This window comes from Schistocerca cancellata, chromosome 3 (genome assembly GCF_023864275.1).
Source record: "Schistocerca cancellata isolate TAMUIC-IGC-003103 chromosome 3, iqSchCanc2.1, whole genome shotgun sequence".
NCBI lineage: Eukaryota > Metazoa > Arthropoda > Insecta > Orthoptera > Acrididae > Schistocerca > Schistocerca cancellata.
Genome location: NC_064628.1, coordinates 690,380,741 through 690,396,298, shown reverse-complemented (window position 1 = coordinate 690,396,298; position 15,558 = coordinate 690,380,741). Strand labels below are relative to the sequence as shown.

The following is a 15,558-nucleotide window of genomic DNA, read 5'->3' as shown; positions in this document are numbered from 1 at the left end:
CGTCTCTACAAGGAAGAATGTATTACTCGTAGGCACGTAATACGACGTAGAAACAGTGGTCATAAGAGGATCGTAACGGACATGCGCCAGAGGTGAGTGTCACGCTTTGTCAATGACAATCAGTTTCAACTCCGACACGATTTGCTGCTTTTAATTTATTCAACTGTGGATTCTCGGTCAAACACTATTTTGTGTTGTGTAAGCGAAGCACTTTTCAGCCTTGTTTTGCAAATTGTACGTCCTAGTTTTCGAGCTATAAGCCCATTTTCTGTTACACATCTGAGCCCAAATGTGAAAACCTATCAAAGACGCCTTAATCTAACGATTCTTGATCTAAAATACGTTGAAAATTTTATACAGTTACATTTGTATATCACAAAGTAGTCTTTATGCAAAATTTGAAATTTTTGACTGCTGTTTTCCGTCTGGTTGACGTCCTGGATATTAATGGTGGAACCTCGTAACTCCATACTAACATTATGTAACAATGCCACTAGTTCGTATTTTCAAAGAACTCCTGGAGTTGTCTGGTGGAACTTTCCCACAGACAGGGAACATCGTCGACATATCTATACCAATATACAACAAGTTTTGCCAGTGATTCACTCTTAAGAAATGAGTGCCGTACTTGTGCACGAAAATTTCTGTTAGCAGAGGGTGTAAGGGTGAGTCCATTGTCAGATGTCAGTAAATACAGTCCATCTCAATCAATTTACGAATTAACATAGCGGGGCAACTGCACACAAAGGACAGTTGGAAAGACCATTTCTCACAGTAAATATGAACACCTTCAATGACCAAAGAACACAGATACTATACAATAGCTGAATGGAGTGGAGTAGTATAATCCGATGTGTAGCGATATTACCTCTTTTCAAACGATGCAATGCCTCTAGTGCAGCAATTGACCAATGAGGTGTTTAACCTACAGTGCGTGGAGGGTATACTTCAGGCTAGAGGTGGTTATGAGATTTTTAGTGGTGTTTTTCGTAGACTTGGATCCACTCATTCAGGTTATCGTGCTGAGAAAGTGTTCTCTCTTCTAGATCCTCATGGTGAGTAATGAGTGTGCAGTGGACACTCCAGTCTTCCAAGACAACAGCATCCTCGAACACGACAGCCATACCCGTGCGATCCTGGTTTGACAAACACTCAAGCACCATACCGCGTCTTGACTGGTCCGCTAAATCAGACGATCTTAATCCCACTGGAAATGTCTGAGACTATTTGTAACAGTGGATGAAAGGTAGTAATCATCATGCCCGCAATTTGGTAGCTCTACAGATTCTTATTATTAATGAGTAGCTTCAGCATGACGTGGTATACCTGGAGAAACGTGTGGACTCTCTTCTTCGTCCAGCTGAGGCCGTTAAAATTGTTATTTGTTAGGAAGCAGGTACTGTATATGTGAAAGCCTCTTCTGTTGTATGAGAGGGCCTGATGACCCTTATCAGATCAGGTGAAATAAATAAATAAATGAAATAAATAAATTGTAAAGGCTAGAGGCGATATTACACGCTATTAGTGCGATATCTCGTGGATGTGGTTTATTCATTGTCTTATCGGAACATAATTCAGGTTTTGCGCATCACGTTAGATGGATGCCGACGACGGCGATGTTAACCATTTCTGCACCGATTCTTTCCCGATGACATTCGTTTCGAAATGGCGACCAGATCTTTGAGGAAGATGAGAAGGTTCTCACCACTCGGATGACTTCATTAAATACCACGTTTCTTCAGCGTCGTCATCTCGACGTCACGACTTCTGTTAAACTTCGAACTCATTTTCCAAGTTCTCAAATGCTTTTAAAAAGCCTCTATAGATCTCATATACCTAATTATGAATATTTGTCTGTTTTACGTGTCCTTCACTCGGACAATGAATAACAGGCCGGGTTGGCAGTCCGAAAGCATGCAGTTCTGCGTCGACAGCTTGATGTTCTTTACTGATGCCAGAAGCTTGCTTAAAGATGGAGAGAATCAGCGACAACTTCGGTACTGACCGCAGAGTTACTGCAGTAATATCCGACAACGCTAGGGCTACCTACTTCCGTCAGTACCTCATATAGACTACAGGACGATGGAGATCAGTAAATAAACAATGCACATAACTTTTGATATGTGACAGAATTCAAAAGCCCAAGCATGCTCAAAATTCGAGGCTCCAGCATAATGCAAATATCTCGACAGATTCTTCAACGTTGCGCCTGGGATATTTGCACTCCACAAAGTAAATACAAGTTCGAAGGATGATTTTAACACCATAGTGTCTCAGTAGCCAGATTCCTAACGGAGTTTGTATGTCGTTTCTTTCCTACGGTTCACGCAGCTAGTTAAAGGGAACCCTATAGTTTTAGGTTGAAACTGAATCAAATTCCAATCTGCCAAGTTTTACTTACAAAAAACTGAACCAGAGGGAATAGTAGCAGCTGCGGCTATACCTTCGAGAGATTGGACTATTAGTGTGAGACCTAAGTACAAAGTCGCCATGCCACGCTTCCGATGCATATAACATGTTAAAATGTTTCTTCTAACTACGAACAAACACGTCGATTACACTCACTTTTTGACTACGTTTATTATGCTAAGCACGATGTAAATCGAGAGTTTATTCTAATTTTCAGCCGCAGATGAATTTTCCTCATCCTTTTACTGCTAGCACCCACATATATCACAGTAGTAGTTAACCTTGTTCCAAATGACTTACATTTCTAGGGTAAACCGCGACTGGTTCATATCTCCGCCTGGGAGGGCAGTGCTGAATGTTAATTTGTACTAGAAGACTGAATAGTTAAAATATTCGGGAAATATCTCTTTACTATAAATGAACATCTGGTGATACATCTGTGATTGTGGGAGGAGACGCTGCAATGGAAATTTTGGAAACGCTGCGTACTGATACGAAAAATATACCAAGACAATAAGTTGGCGGTTTCTAATTTATACAGCCGTAAATACACTCTACATTACTGTCACGCCCAACAAAGTCTCCAGAATGCATCCATGTCTCGACAACACCCACCAATTAATGGACAGGATGATAATTAAACAAGTATTAATTGTTGCACATAAATTATGCCCTAAAATACTAACGTTAGACACAAATATTTGAACGTGCTTGGAGCGACGTAACTTGTGCTAGGTGCTTGCACGAGGAAGTCCGGGTACCACGAAGCTGTCGTCCTTACGAAACCGACAACGGCTGATTACGCGCTTGTTAAGCCGGCGCTCTACACTGGTGGGGCTTTCCCAGCACGCATGAGCGCAAAAAACGAGATAGGCCCAATGAGATCCCTGACCCTCTCTCTACCTTAGGCCACGTGCTTAATTTAGTGTTGAGTGCGGAACGTCTCTCACGAGCTTGTACGGGTAAATTACTAACGAGAAGTTTCGGACTGCTGACCTATAGCTATATGCGATGGGCTTGCACTGTTGGTCAGAAGAAAGATGGAAATCTCTCTCCTGCGGAAGTTTCTTCTAGAATCAGCAGACAATGAATATTCGTGATGGAATGAAATACCCATTGCGAAAACAGCCATTGCAGCGTCATTTTATCAGTTAGGCAACTGCAAAATACTCGTACCCGAAAGCAGAAGCTGTGTGATACTCTAGAGACTCTGAACCACCTGAAGTAGATCAATACATGACAAATTACTGAACAACAAAAATGGTCGGAAAATTTATGGAACAGAGCAGCTCAAGAAGTTCGATAAAATTTGGCTAGGAACATATACCCTAAGAAAATAAGATGTAAACGAAGAAAACAACGTTATAGAAGTGAAGTTTCAAAAAGTGAGATAGTGTTAGGTTCTACATCATATACAACTTCTTTGCAGGAGGCATCACAACCTGGTCGTCGGTTAACAATAGAATATAAGGATAATTTTCGCGACTTCGATACATTTATTCTCATACTTCTTTCTCCAGTCGGAGAAACTTCTCGCACAGAAATTTTAAACATAGGAGACAAGGCATATCGTTGTTTCTGAATAGCGTTAACTTTAAAGGATTTTGAAATTATGGTGCTAAGGAACTTCAATGAAAACTATTTTTAATGTTAAAATATTTTCTTTTTTTTTTCTGAAGAGCGGAATACTGAATTGCTACAAGGTGCCCCTTTCTCTGAAGGACGAGGGAAGTAATTAAAAGTAAAGGTTAAAAGTATCTTCCTTTAATCCATACCTGCTACAAAGTATTCAATTCCTCGCAAGCGTCATGAAGAATTTTCTTGTATTATGGATTCGTATTTACAAGCGCTGAAGGTCATGGGGGTCTGGAATAATTCCCAGCCGTATACGAGAACTGTTTTTATTTATTTATTTAGGATTGTAAATCAAGTCCACATATCCACACAGGTTGTTGACATACACACACACACACACACACACACACACACACACACACACAGATATTAGGTATTTCACAACTTTTTTTTTAATACTGAATGCGTTGCATCAAACGTTTATGGAAATAAACAGTGTTCTACGGCAAGTAACAACTCGCAATTCAAACTTACGAACGATTTTATGAATTAGCAAGATACCAACTCGCAATTTAAGCTCACGAACGATTTTATGAATTTACTAATTTACATTGACAATTTTTTACATCCAAAATAGGACGGAATTTATATCTTCTTCGGCCCAGGAGCAAATTTATGAAACCACCACGTCTATTCGAAACGAATGCTCTCATAGAAGCGGTGTTTCAGTGCCTCGAAATAATTGTGGAAAACTTAAAACAGTTTTGAAGGTTGCTGACTTTCAGCAATCGTATATAAGTTTCAGCGAAAAATAACACAGTCATCCGGTTAGCTGTGTTATTTCTCAGTTGGAACTGTAAAATATACTGCGGTATATTTTGCTGCCGAGAACCGAAGCTGTCGCTGTGTTTCTGATTGCAGGCGTCTATCGCGCTGTCTTCATTTACATTATGTGTTTACCATTCTTATAACCACTTTTCTCTGTGTTCTAAAGACTGCCATAAATTCGACTATCGCGACATCAGCATCTTGATCTTGATCTTTATACGTCGCTCTCTTGTTAGTGTGTCTTGTCAGTAGCTTGGATACCGATATTTTACTTCACCTATATAGTACCACCTTTTTCCAATAACTTCGTGTCTCTTTGCAACTCCCCACATTGATGTTATTATGAGTATGTAAATACGTTATGTTAATCATTAATGTTTGAAGTATCACTTTACTTTGTTCTGCTAACAGAGACAGAAATAGCACTTTATGGAATAATCTTCGCTAGCACAACAATTTCCAGTGACCACTGTGTATATTTTCGTAAAAAATATCTTACGCTCATTACATACATGAACATATATAAATCAGACTATCGTATTATTTACACGACTATTACGAAATATATAAGATTATTGGTATACGCTAGAAAGCGTTACACATAAAGCAAGTCGCACTATAATGATATAAGGAATCACATACACTTAAAAAACCACTTTATGTACCATAGGTAACGTTGTGTTGTGGTCTTCACTGCGAAGACTGGTTTGATGCAGCTCTCCATGCTACTCTATCCTGTGCAAGCCTCTTCATCTTAGAGTAACTACTGCAACTCACATCCTTCTTAATCTGCTAACTGTATTCATCTGTTGGTCTCCCTCTACGATTTTTACCACCCATTCTTCCCTCCAGTACTAAATTGGTGATCCTTGATGTCTCAGAATGGTCCTACCGAACGATCCCTTCTTCTAGTCTGGTTGTCTTCAGCATTCTTCTGTATTACCACATTTCAAAAGCTTCTATTCTCTTCTTGTCTAAACTGTTTATCGTCCATGTTCCATTTCCATAAATGGCTACACTCCATACGAATACTTTTAGAAAAGATTTCCTGACACTTACATCTACACTTGCTGTTAACAAATTTTTCTTCTTCAGAAACCCTTTTCTTGCCATTGCCAGTCTACATTTATATCCTCTCTATTTCGGCCATACTGAGTTATTTTGTTGTCAAATAGCAAACACATTTACTACTTTAAGTGCCTCGTTTCCTAATCTAATTCCCTCAGCATCACCTGAGTTAATTCGACTACATATCATTATCCTTGTTTCGTTTTTGTTGATCTTCGTCTTATATCTCCTTTCAAAATCTTGTCCATTCCGGTTAACTACTGTTCCGAATCCTTTGCTGTCTCTGAGAGAATTATGTCATCGTCAAACATAAAAATTTTTATTTCTTCCATCTAGACTTTAATCCCTACTCCAAATTTTTCTTTTGTTTCCTTTACTGCTTGAGCAATGTACAGATTGAATAATATCGGGCGTAGGCTACAAACCTGTCTCACTTCCTTCTCAACCACTGCGTTCCTTTCATGCCCTTCCACTCTTAAAACTGCCGTCTAATTTCTGTACAAGTTGCAGATAGCCTTCCGTGCCCTGCAGTTTATTGATGCTACCCTTAGAATTTCAAAGATAGTCTTATAAGTAACGTATTATAAGAAATATGTGTCTTTTGTAATAGTGATACCGCCGACGACGGGCGAACGCCTGAAACTAATCCAGTAAGATAAACTACTACCAACGAACAGCTTACCTCTAAAAATTAACTAATAATACCATTTGTACACTCTGCAGAGCTCCAGATATGACCTGAAGAGAAACGGACTTTGCGTATGCAAACCATTCAAAACTGAGGTCTGCTCAGTGACCAATGGAGAGCGATCTACAGGAAATCACTAAGAGAGATAGAGAGACAAGAAACATATGTTGATCAAGGAACATATTGTAATGGAAGATGTAATGGTGAAAATAAAATGGTAATGGACGGAGTACACAGCCAGGCGAATGGATGACAGACGGACGAATGAAGTTGTTTATTGAATTCCAAGACACACGAAAGAACCAAAACTTCATACTAACGTGATAATTGGTAAGATGATTATATATGAAAAGCATGCAAGAGCAACATGGCTGAAGACCTTTCTTTTTCTTGGAGTCATTAGTCTTCTGACTGGTTTGATGCTGCCCGCCACGAATTCTTCTCCTGTGCCAAACTCTTCATCTCATAGTAGCACTTGGAACCTACGTTCTCAATTATTTGCTGGATGTATTCCAGTCTTTGTCTTCCTCTGCAGTTTTTGCCTTCTTCAGCTCCCTAATACCATGGAAGTTATACCCTGATGTCTTAACAGATGTCCTATCATCCAGTCCCTTCTCCTTGTCAGTGTTTCCGACATATTCCTCTCCTCTCCGATTCTGCGCAGAATCTCCTCATTCCTTACCATATCAGTCCACCTAAGTTTAACATTAGTTTGTACCACCCCATTTAAATGCTTCGATACTCGCCTCCAAGGTCGCTATAAAATCTATTGTCGGCTGCCGGAGGAAGCTTGTAAAATTAAAATTGCATTTGTGTGTGATCTGTTTTACCAAATGGAATTTTGTGGCGTTCAGAAGTATTTATTAAAAATAAATATTTCACGTTTTCCCATCATCCGTCTTGATTTTGCTGTTTATACGTATAACTTAGATTTCAGATTTGTACAACTCCATCTTCAGACATCCGTAAGATTGTCCAAACAATGACTGTTGAATATAGCGAGTAAATAAAATAACGTACGCTTAGAAGATATGTTGCACAAGCCCACACCATGTGCAAGTACGTAAAGAAGCTACTACTATTTATATACGGAATATGCTATCGAGTTCAGTGATCGTCGTATATAATTCCATCTATAGACACCCAATGATTTGGTCGCTGTATTCCTTTGCTTCGACAGTCATACGGCTATCTGAAGATGGAGTTGCGCAAGTCTGAAATCGAGAACATGTTGTCCACATCAACAGCAAAAATAAAAGCAGCTGGGGATTATGTGAACCATAACAGCTAGCTCGTCTTTTATACATCAAAAATCGTTCTAAATCCCAAACGTGAAGGTAAGATTATCAAATGTGGCGGCTGTATCGCGAAATAATATGTGAGAATTCCATTCCAGGCAGTGATAGAGGACGCCGGCTAAACGTTTGTTTTGCCAGGGCATATTATGGGTTTGTAATTTTGACTGTCTACGGAAATATGGATGATTGAAGAGATTTTTGACTCGCGCATCCCATGCGTTTTTTCCTCTTACAAATACTTCTGTCGTCTGTCACTGACAAGAGGAATGCATCGACCCTTTACACCCGTCGTTTGGACTATCAGCACTCAATAGTTAACAAAACAGCAGAAGCCCATTAAATATTCATTAGCCAGGGCTATAAACCGGTCGTCTGCAATTGGAATTTTTTATTGAATTTCATTCGGCATCTGAGCATCGGCTGACACTGCCATTAACATACATTAAGATAAGAGAAACACTAATACATTTTAGGCTTCTTCGTTAATTTTAACACGTCTTCATTCTCTCTCTCTCTCTCTCTCTCTCACACACACACACACACACAACCAGAGACACCGCTTCCAACGTTAATGTAAAGTTGTATGATTTTTCTAAATTTCTAGTTAACTGAATCTTAGAGTAAAATTTAGGTCTAAGAATTTTTCTGATACTACTTTAACCTAAATTTTGTTTCGTATCTGATTTTCGGTGAACAAATGAGAACTGATAGTCAACAGAAGAACATTTTGCTGACGAAGTCAGGTGCGACTTGTAAAACAGTGCCTTCGAAATAAATACCAGTATATTATAGATGTCGAAACTTGTAGTTAGTGATTAAAAATTTACTGAAAAAAAATTTTGATTTTATGTTGTTTAAAATCAGCAACCGTAGAAAACTATAGAGCTATTTTTGGCGAAAGATGAGTAGAAGCAGCTTGAGACATTAGCGTCAGAGCAAATATTTAGTTGAAGAAACGGTACGATTAACTTTTAAGGTAAAATCAATTCATTATCAAGAGACATTGAAGTAAAAAGAATTTAAACCATTTTAAAACGTTTTCTGCTTTAATTCAACTTTTAATTGTCATTGCTCATTTGTCTGTTGACGATTATTTGCTCCGTTCATCTCTGTCCAACCTCAGTAAGTCGTCTAACATATTTACAAGTCTGAAACAATATCTATAGGTAATCTTCTAGCATTCGTCACCCTTAGATACTCTTTTTTGGTTGCTTCTTGCAACTTGTAAGGAGTCTTTCAGCGTGTGTTCAAAGATGTGCCTTAGGTTCTCTGCCACTTAAGCAAAATGCGAAGTCTCCATTTTTCGTGTATATGGTCGGTCTCAAACTCAGGGAACTAATCGTTTCATCCAACATATCTTTAGAGATGCAGAGGTCACATTTCTGGGAGACTACAGGTATGTCAGTTGTAAAGATAACTTACTTGTCATGTCGTCTGTCCACAAATTAAGTAATGTATGGGTAAGCGTTCATGCTAGAACTGGGCGACAGTTCCGGATTTCCTGTCTGCTGAATTTGGAATGGAGAAAAACAAAAATCTCTAAATCAGTACTAGACGTTGATACAAAGTAACTGTAGTCCGGCTTTCTATATAATATTGCAACCGTCAGTGTATTCACAAATATTATGGAGGTATTTGTGAAAAATTAAAATACGGTAACGCCGGACAATTGTCTTCAGCAGGCAGTGTGCTACCACCTAAACGACATTCGAGAACCAGTCACGGACCGACTCAGTGACTAACCTGAAGTCGAATTTCAACTCAACTTGTCAGCGTCAATGTCTGGTCACAATAAAGATTGCATGGTGCAGTCTGTTCCAGTATTTGCTATAGGCTTATTGGGGGCGTGGAGGACACCAGTTACTACATCACGTGACCGTATATGCACTGCCTGACAAGAGAAGCTAAGCACTCAGAAAGGAAGAAACGAAATTAAACTTCGCTGGTGGAGATTATATGATTTTATTTCGATTATTATAAAATCTAGTCAAATTTACGAAGATCTTGGCCGTAGGAGGTGCTAATATCGCTGTATGACATTGCACCCCTCTCTGGCTCGAATGCACGCGCTGATTCAGTTGGAGAGGATGTCATAAAGCCGTTGTATTCTCTCCTGAGGCAAGCTGTCCCACGACTGTTTTAACATGTTCTTGACATCTTGGATATTAGCATTGGGACGGATTTGACGTACAAGTTGGTCCCGTACGTTCAATGTATGGACGAGTACTGTCCTGTTGAAAAATGACGCCACGATACGGTCGCATGAGAGGTAATACGTGAAGATGCCGGACGTTCGTGATGTACTGCTTCGCCGTCAGAGATTCTTCAACCACTACCAGCCGTGGTCTGAAATACCTGCTGGTCTCCCACACCATGACCACAGGAAGAATTCCGCTGTGTCTCTCCAAAACAATGGAAGAACCGGACCTCTCCGCAAGTAGCCGCCCCGTTTGCCATCCGAGGTAGAGCAGAACCACATCTCAACGCTAAAAACAATGCGATTCATCAGCGTCTAAAACTTCCAATCACGGCACCAATCCAAACGCAGTGGTTTGTGTTACCGTGTTAACAGCAGCCTACGTATGAGACGGTAATTCCGTAGTCCGGCTGTAGCTGTTCTCCGACCAATAGCGCGGTATGACATAGAATGTTACATGGAGTCCACTACTTGTTCTCGGGTGGAAGAAGCACATGTGAAGAGGTTAACATATGCTTTGTGTGCAATACAGCAATCCCCCCTTTTCGTGGACAAATAAGTTCGACGGGAATCATGACATCGAATATGCCTTCCTCAAGTTACCATGCAGTCGAGCAACTGGCCATTTTTAAATACGAATGCTACACAAATCTTATTGTGCGATTCGACAAGCCGTCCAAATGGAGACCCACGATGAGGCCCCTTTCAAAGTCTGCCAGGTGTTAATAACGCTGTCTCGCCTCAGTACGTGGCATCTTCGGGTCCTTCATAGTGACCACTCATCATAGTCTGACGCTGTTTACTCCCCTTCTATACAGGGCTATTACAAATGATTGAAGCGATTTCATAAATTCACTGTAGCTCCATTCATTGACATATGGTCACGACACACTACAGATACGTAGAAAAACTCATAAAGTTTTGTTCGGCTGAAGCCGCACTTCAGGTTTCTGCCGCCAGAGCGCTCGAGAGCGCAGTGAGACAAAATGGCGACAGGAGCCGAGAAGGCGTATGTCGTGCTTGAAATGCACTCACATCAGTCAGTCATAACAGTGCAATGACACTTCAGGACGAAGTTCAACAAAGATCCACCAACTGCTAACTCCATTCGGCGATGGTATGCGCAGTTTAAAGCTTCTGGATGCCTCTGTAAGGGAAAATCAACGGGTCGGCCTGCAGTGAGCGAAGAAACGGTTGAACGCGTGCGGGCAAGTTTCACGCGTAGCCCGCGGAAGTCGACGAATAAAGCAAGCAGGGAGCTAAACGTACCACAGCCGACGGTTTGGAAAATCTTACGGAAAAGGCTAAAGCAGAAGCCTTACCGTTTACAATTGCTACAAGCCCTGACACCCGATGACAAAGTCAAACGCTTTGAATTTTCGGCGCGGTTGCAACAGCTCATGGAAGAGGATGCGTTCAGTGCGAAACTTGTTTTCAGTGATGAAGCAACATTCTTTCTTAATGGTGAAGTGAACAGACACAATGTGCGAATCTGGGCGGTAGAGAATCCTCACGCATTCGTGCAGCAAATTCGCAATTCACCAAAAGTTAACGTGTTTTGTGCAATCTCACGGTTTAAAGTTTACAGCCCCTTTTTCTTCTGCGAAAAAAACGTTACAGGACACGTGTATCTGGACATGCTGGAAAATTGGCTCATGCCACAACTGGAGACCGACAGCGCCGACTTCATCTTTCAACAGGATGGTGCTCCACCGCACTTCCATCATGATGTTCGGCATTTCTTAAACAGGAGATTGGAAAACCGATGGATCGGTCGTGGTGGAGATTATGATCAGCAATTCATGTCATGGCCTCCACGCTCTCCCGACTTAATCCCATGCGATTTCTTCCTGTGGGGTTATGTGAAAGATTCAGTGTTTAAACCTCCTCTACCAAGAAACGTGCCAGAACTGCGAGCTCGCATCAACGATGCTTTCGAACTCATTGATGGGGACATGCTGCGCCGAGTGTGGGAGGAACTTGATTATCGGCTTGATGTCTGCCGAATCACTAAAGGGGCACATATCGAACATTTGTGAATGCCTAAAAAAACTTTTTGAGTTTTTGTATGTGTGTGCAAAGCATTGTGAAAATATCTCAAATAATAAAGTTATTGAAGAGCTGTGAAATCGCTTCAATCATTTGTAATAACCCTGTATATCCTACCAGGTCTGGTAATACCTCTGAATAAGACCGACGCTAATGCACTCTGAGGGTCGGTATACCTGCCGCAGAGGATTGCCTCTCTAATTATTTACACACCCGCCGATGGTGTGTACGTGTGTGAAGTAACGTTGACATCTGTCAATGTCTTCTGAGTGCTTCTCTTTTTGTCAGGAAGTGTATTCCTCTACCGATTATTACTTACCCATCTGTGGAAACAGTGCTCGTGCATTACGCCTACGTCGCTGTTGGAAACGGACGCAGAACGGTGGGGACAGCGATATGGTAAGAGGGACATTTGCCGGGGCTTCCATGGAACCTACGTACCTAAATTAATGTACGTAACACAGTACTATGAAAAGAACCGAGGAAAGCACCGAGCCTAAAGTCCCCACACAATGTCGCAATCCAATAATTCAAAGCCTTATATCGCGTTAGAGACAGCCGACATACACTACGTGATAAAAAGTATCCGGACACCCCCAAAAACATACATTTTTCATATTAGGCGCATTGTGCTGCCACCTACTGCCAGGTGCCCCACATCAGCGATCTCAGTAGTCATTAGACGTCGTGAGGGAGCAGAATGGGATGCTCCGCGGAACTCACGGACTTCGAAAGTGGTCAGGTGATTGGGTGTCACTTGTGTCAGATGTCTGTAAGCGAGATTTCCACACTACTAAACAGCCCTCGGTAGACTGTTTCCGATATGATAGTGAAGTGGAGACGTGAAGGGACACGTACAGCACAAAAGCGTACAAGCCGACCTCGTCTGTTGACTGACAAAGACCGCCGACAGTTGAAGAGGGTCGTAACGTGTAATAGGCAGACATCTATCCAGACCATCACACAGGAATTCCAAACTGCATCAGGATCCACTACAAGTACTATGACAGTTAGGCGGGAGGTGAGAAAACTTGGATTTCATGGACTGGCTGCTCATAAGCCACACATCACGCTGGTAAAGGCCAAAGGACGCCTCGCTTGATGTAAGGAGCGTAACCTTGGACGATTGAATCGTGAAAAAACGTTGTGTGGAGTGACGAATCACGGTACACAATGTGGCGATCCGATGGCAGGATGTGGGTATGGCGAATGCCAGCTTGTGTAGTGACAACAGTAAAATTCAGAGGCGGTGGTGTTATGGTGTGGTTGTGTTTTTGATGGAGGTGGCTTGCACCCCTTTTCGTTTTGCGTGGCATTATCACAGCACAGGGCTACACTGATTTTTTAAGCATCTTCATGCCTCCCACTGTTGAAGAGCTATTCGGGGATGGTGATTGCATCTTTCAACATTATCGAGCAGTTGTTTATAATGACGGCCTGCAACATGACAATAACATACCTGTAATGGACTGGCCTGCACAGAGTCCTGACCTGAATCCTATAGAACACCTCTGGGATGTTTTAGATCGCTGATTTCGTGCCAGGCCTCACCTACCAACATCGATACCTGTCCTCAGCGCAGCAATCCGCGAAGAATGGGCTGCCATCCCCCAAGAAACGTTCCAGCACCTGACTGAACGTATGCCTGCGAGAGTGGTTCAAATGGCTCTGAGCACTATGGGACTTAACATCTGTGGTCATCAGTCCCCTAAAGACTTAGAACTACTTAAACCTAACTAAGCTAAGGACATCACACACATCCATGCCCGAGGCAGGATTCGAACCTGCGACCGTAGCGGCCACGCAGTTCCAGACTGCAGCGCCTAGAACCGCATGGCCACACCAGCCGGCTGCGAGAGTGGAAGCTGTCATCAAGGCTAAGGATGGGCCAACTCTATATTGATCTCCAGCGTTACCGATGGAGGGCGCCACAAACTTGTAAGTCATTTTGAGCCAGGTGTCCGGGTACTTTTGATCATGTAGTGTATTTATATTTACTGAGGACATCCAGGCAACGTTCCGCGATCGAGAGAAGCGCGCTACCGCTTCATCTCGTGTCCCCATCCAAATTCTCAAATTCTGATGATGACAGTTTATCCGCCAACAGCTTTTGAACATCGGAGTTGAACACCCAGCAGTAGCATGCAGTAACACGTCGATGTCGCCTTCAGATACAGGCACAGTGCTATACATATGTAAATGACGAAATTTCAAAACTGAAGTCACAAGGGAGACGACTTGAACTCGCTTCGTTCTTTGTAGGCATAGAATAGCGCGTAATCTGGCAGGCTCGCGCTAGGTGCCAGCTAACACAGGCTGCCCAGTGCTCGCCGTGCGCTTATCGCTCACCGTTGATAAAGCACGCTGAATCAGCCGCGATAGCACAGCCGCCCTCGCAGGACTCGCTTATCTAGGACCTAGAGCCCCAACCTGCTTTGTTAACTCCGGGACCGTCGCGATTAGAAACACTCTCAAACACGGATTCGTTGCCAGAGAACAACGCGGGCTTAACAAGTAGCACTATCGCAACGTGCAAGGTTCGGAACAGTAATATGGGTACCCTCATACTACATGGTGTCCGCGTTAAGTAGACAACGACGGAAAAAAAATCGCAACATCAAGGTGGAGTTCTGTGACAAACGAAAGTTCGTAGGCGTGTTTCCACGTCCCAAAGATGAAATCTATTCAAAATTCGTCCCACTATGCAAATGAGGTTTGCTTGAAATACACGCGGCAACGGCCTTGCCGCAGTGGTTACTCCGGTTCCCGTGAGATCACCGAAGTTAAGCGCTGTCGGGCGTGGTCGGCACTTGGATGGGTGACCATCCAGGCCGCCATGCGCTGTTGCCATTTTTCGGGATGCACTCAGCCTCGTGATGCCAATTGAGGAGCTACTTGACCGAATAGTAGCGGCTTCGGTCAAGAATACTATCATAACGACTGGGAGAGCGGTGTGCTGACCCCACGCCCCTCCTATCCGCGTCCTCCACTGAGGATGACACGGCGGTCGGATGGTACCGGTAGGCCACTCGTGGTCTGAAGACGGAGTGCTTTCTAAATACACGCAGTAACGGTCGTGAGTGTTACCTTTGAGAGTGGAGGTAGTTAGTTGATGCTAGTCAAGAATGCCTTTAAGGCGACAAAGACGGCATTATCAAAACCGCACTGAATTTGAACGAAGTCGTGTAATAGGGCTACGAGAAGCTGGATGATCCTTCTGCGATGTTGCAGAAAGACTTGGCAGCAATGTAGCAACTGTACATGAGTGCTCGGAGTAGTGGTCACGATAATGTACGGTCGCAAGGAAACCGGACTAATGGGAGGGAAGATCATCATGCTCGGCGTATGGTTCTGGCGCATCGTACTGCATCTGCAAGAACAATTTGTGTAGCACTTGGCACTTCAGTAACACAACGAACTGTTACAGCCCGCTGCTGTGGCCGAGC

At 42.5% G+C, this 15,558-nt stretch overlaps 1 pseudogene; it reads left to right on the top strand.

Moving 5' to 3' along the window:
• Positions 1-14,844: 14,844 nt before the first annotated feature.
• Positions 14,845-14,962, top strand: LOC126177514 (5S ribosomal RNA; annotated as a pseudogene).
• The last annotated feature ends 596 nt before the right edge of the window (positions 14,963-15,558 follow it).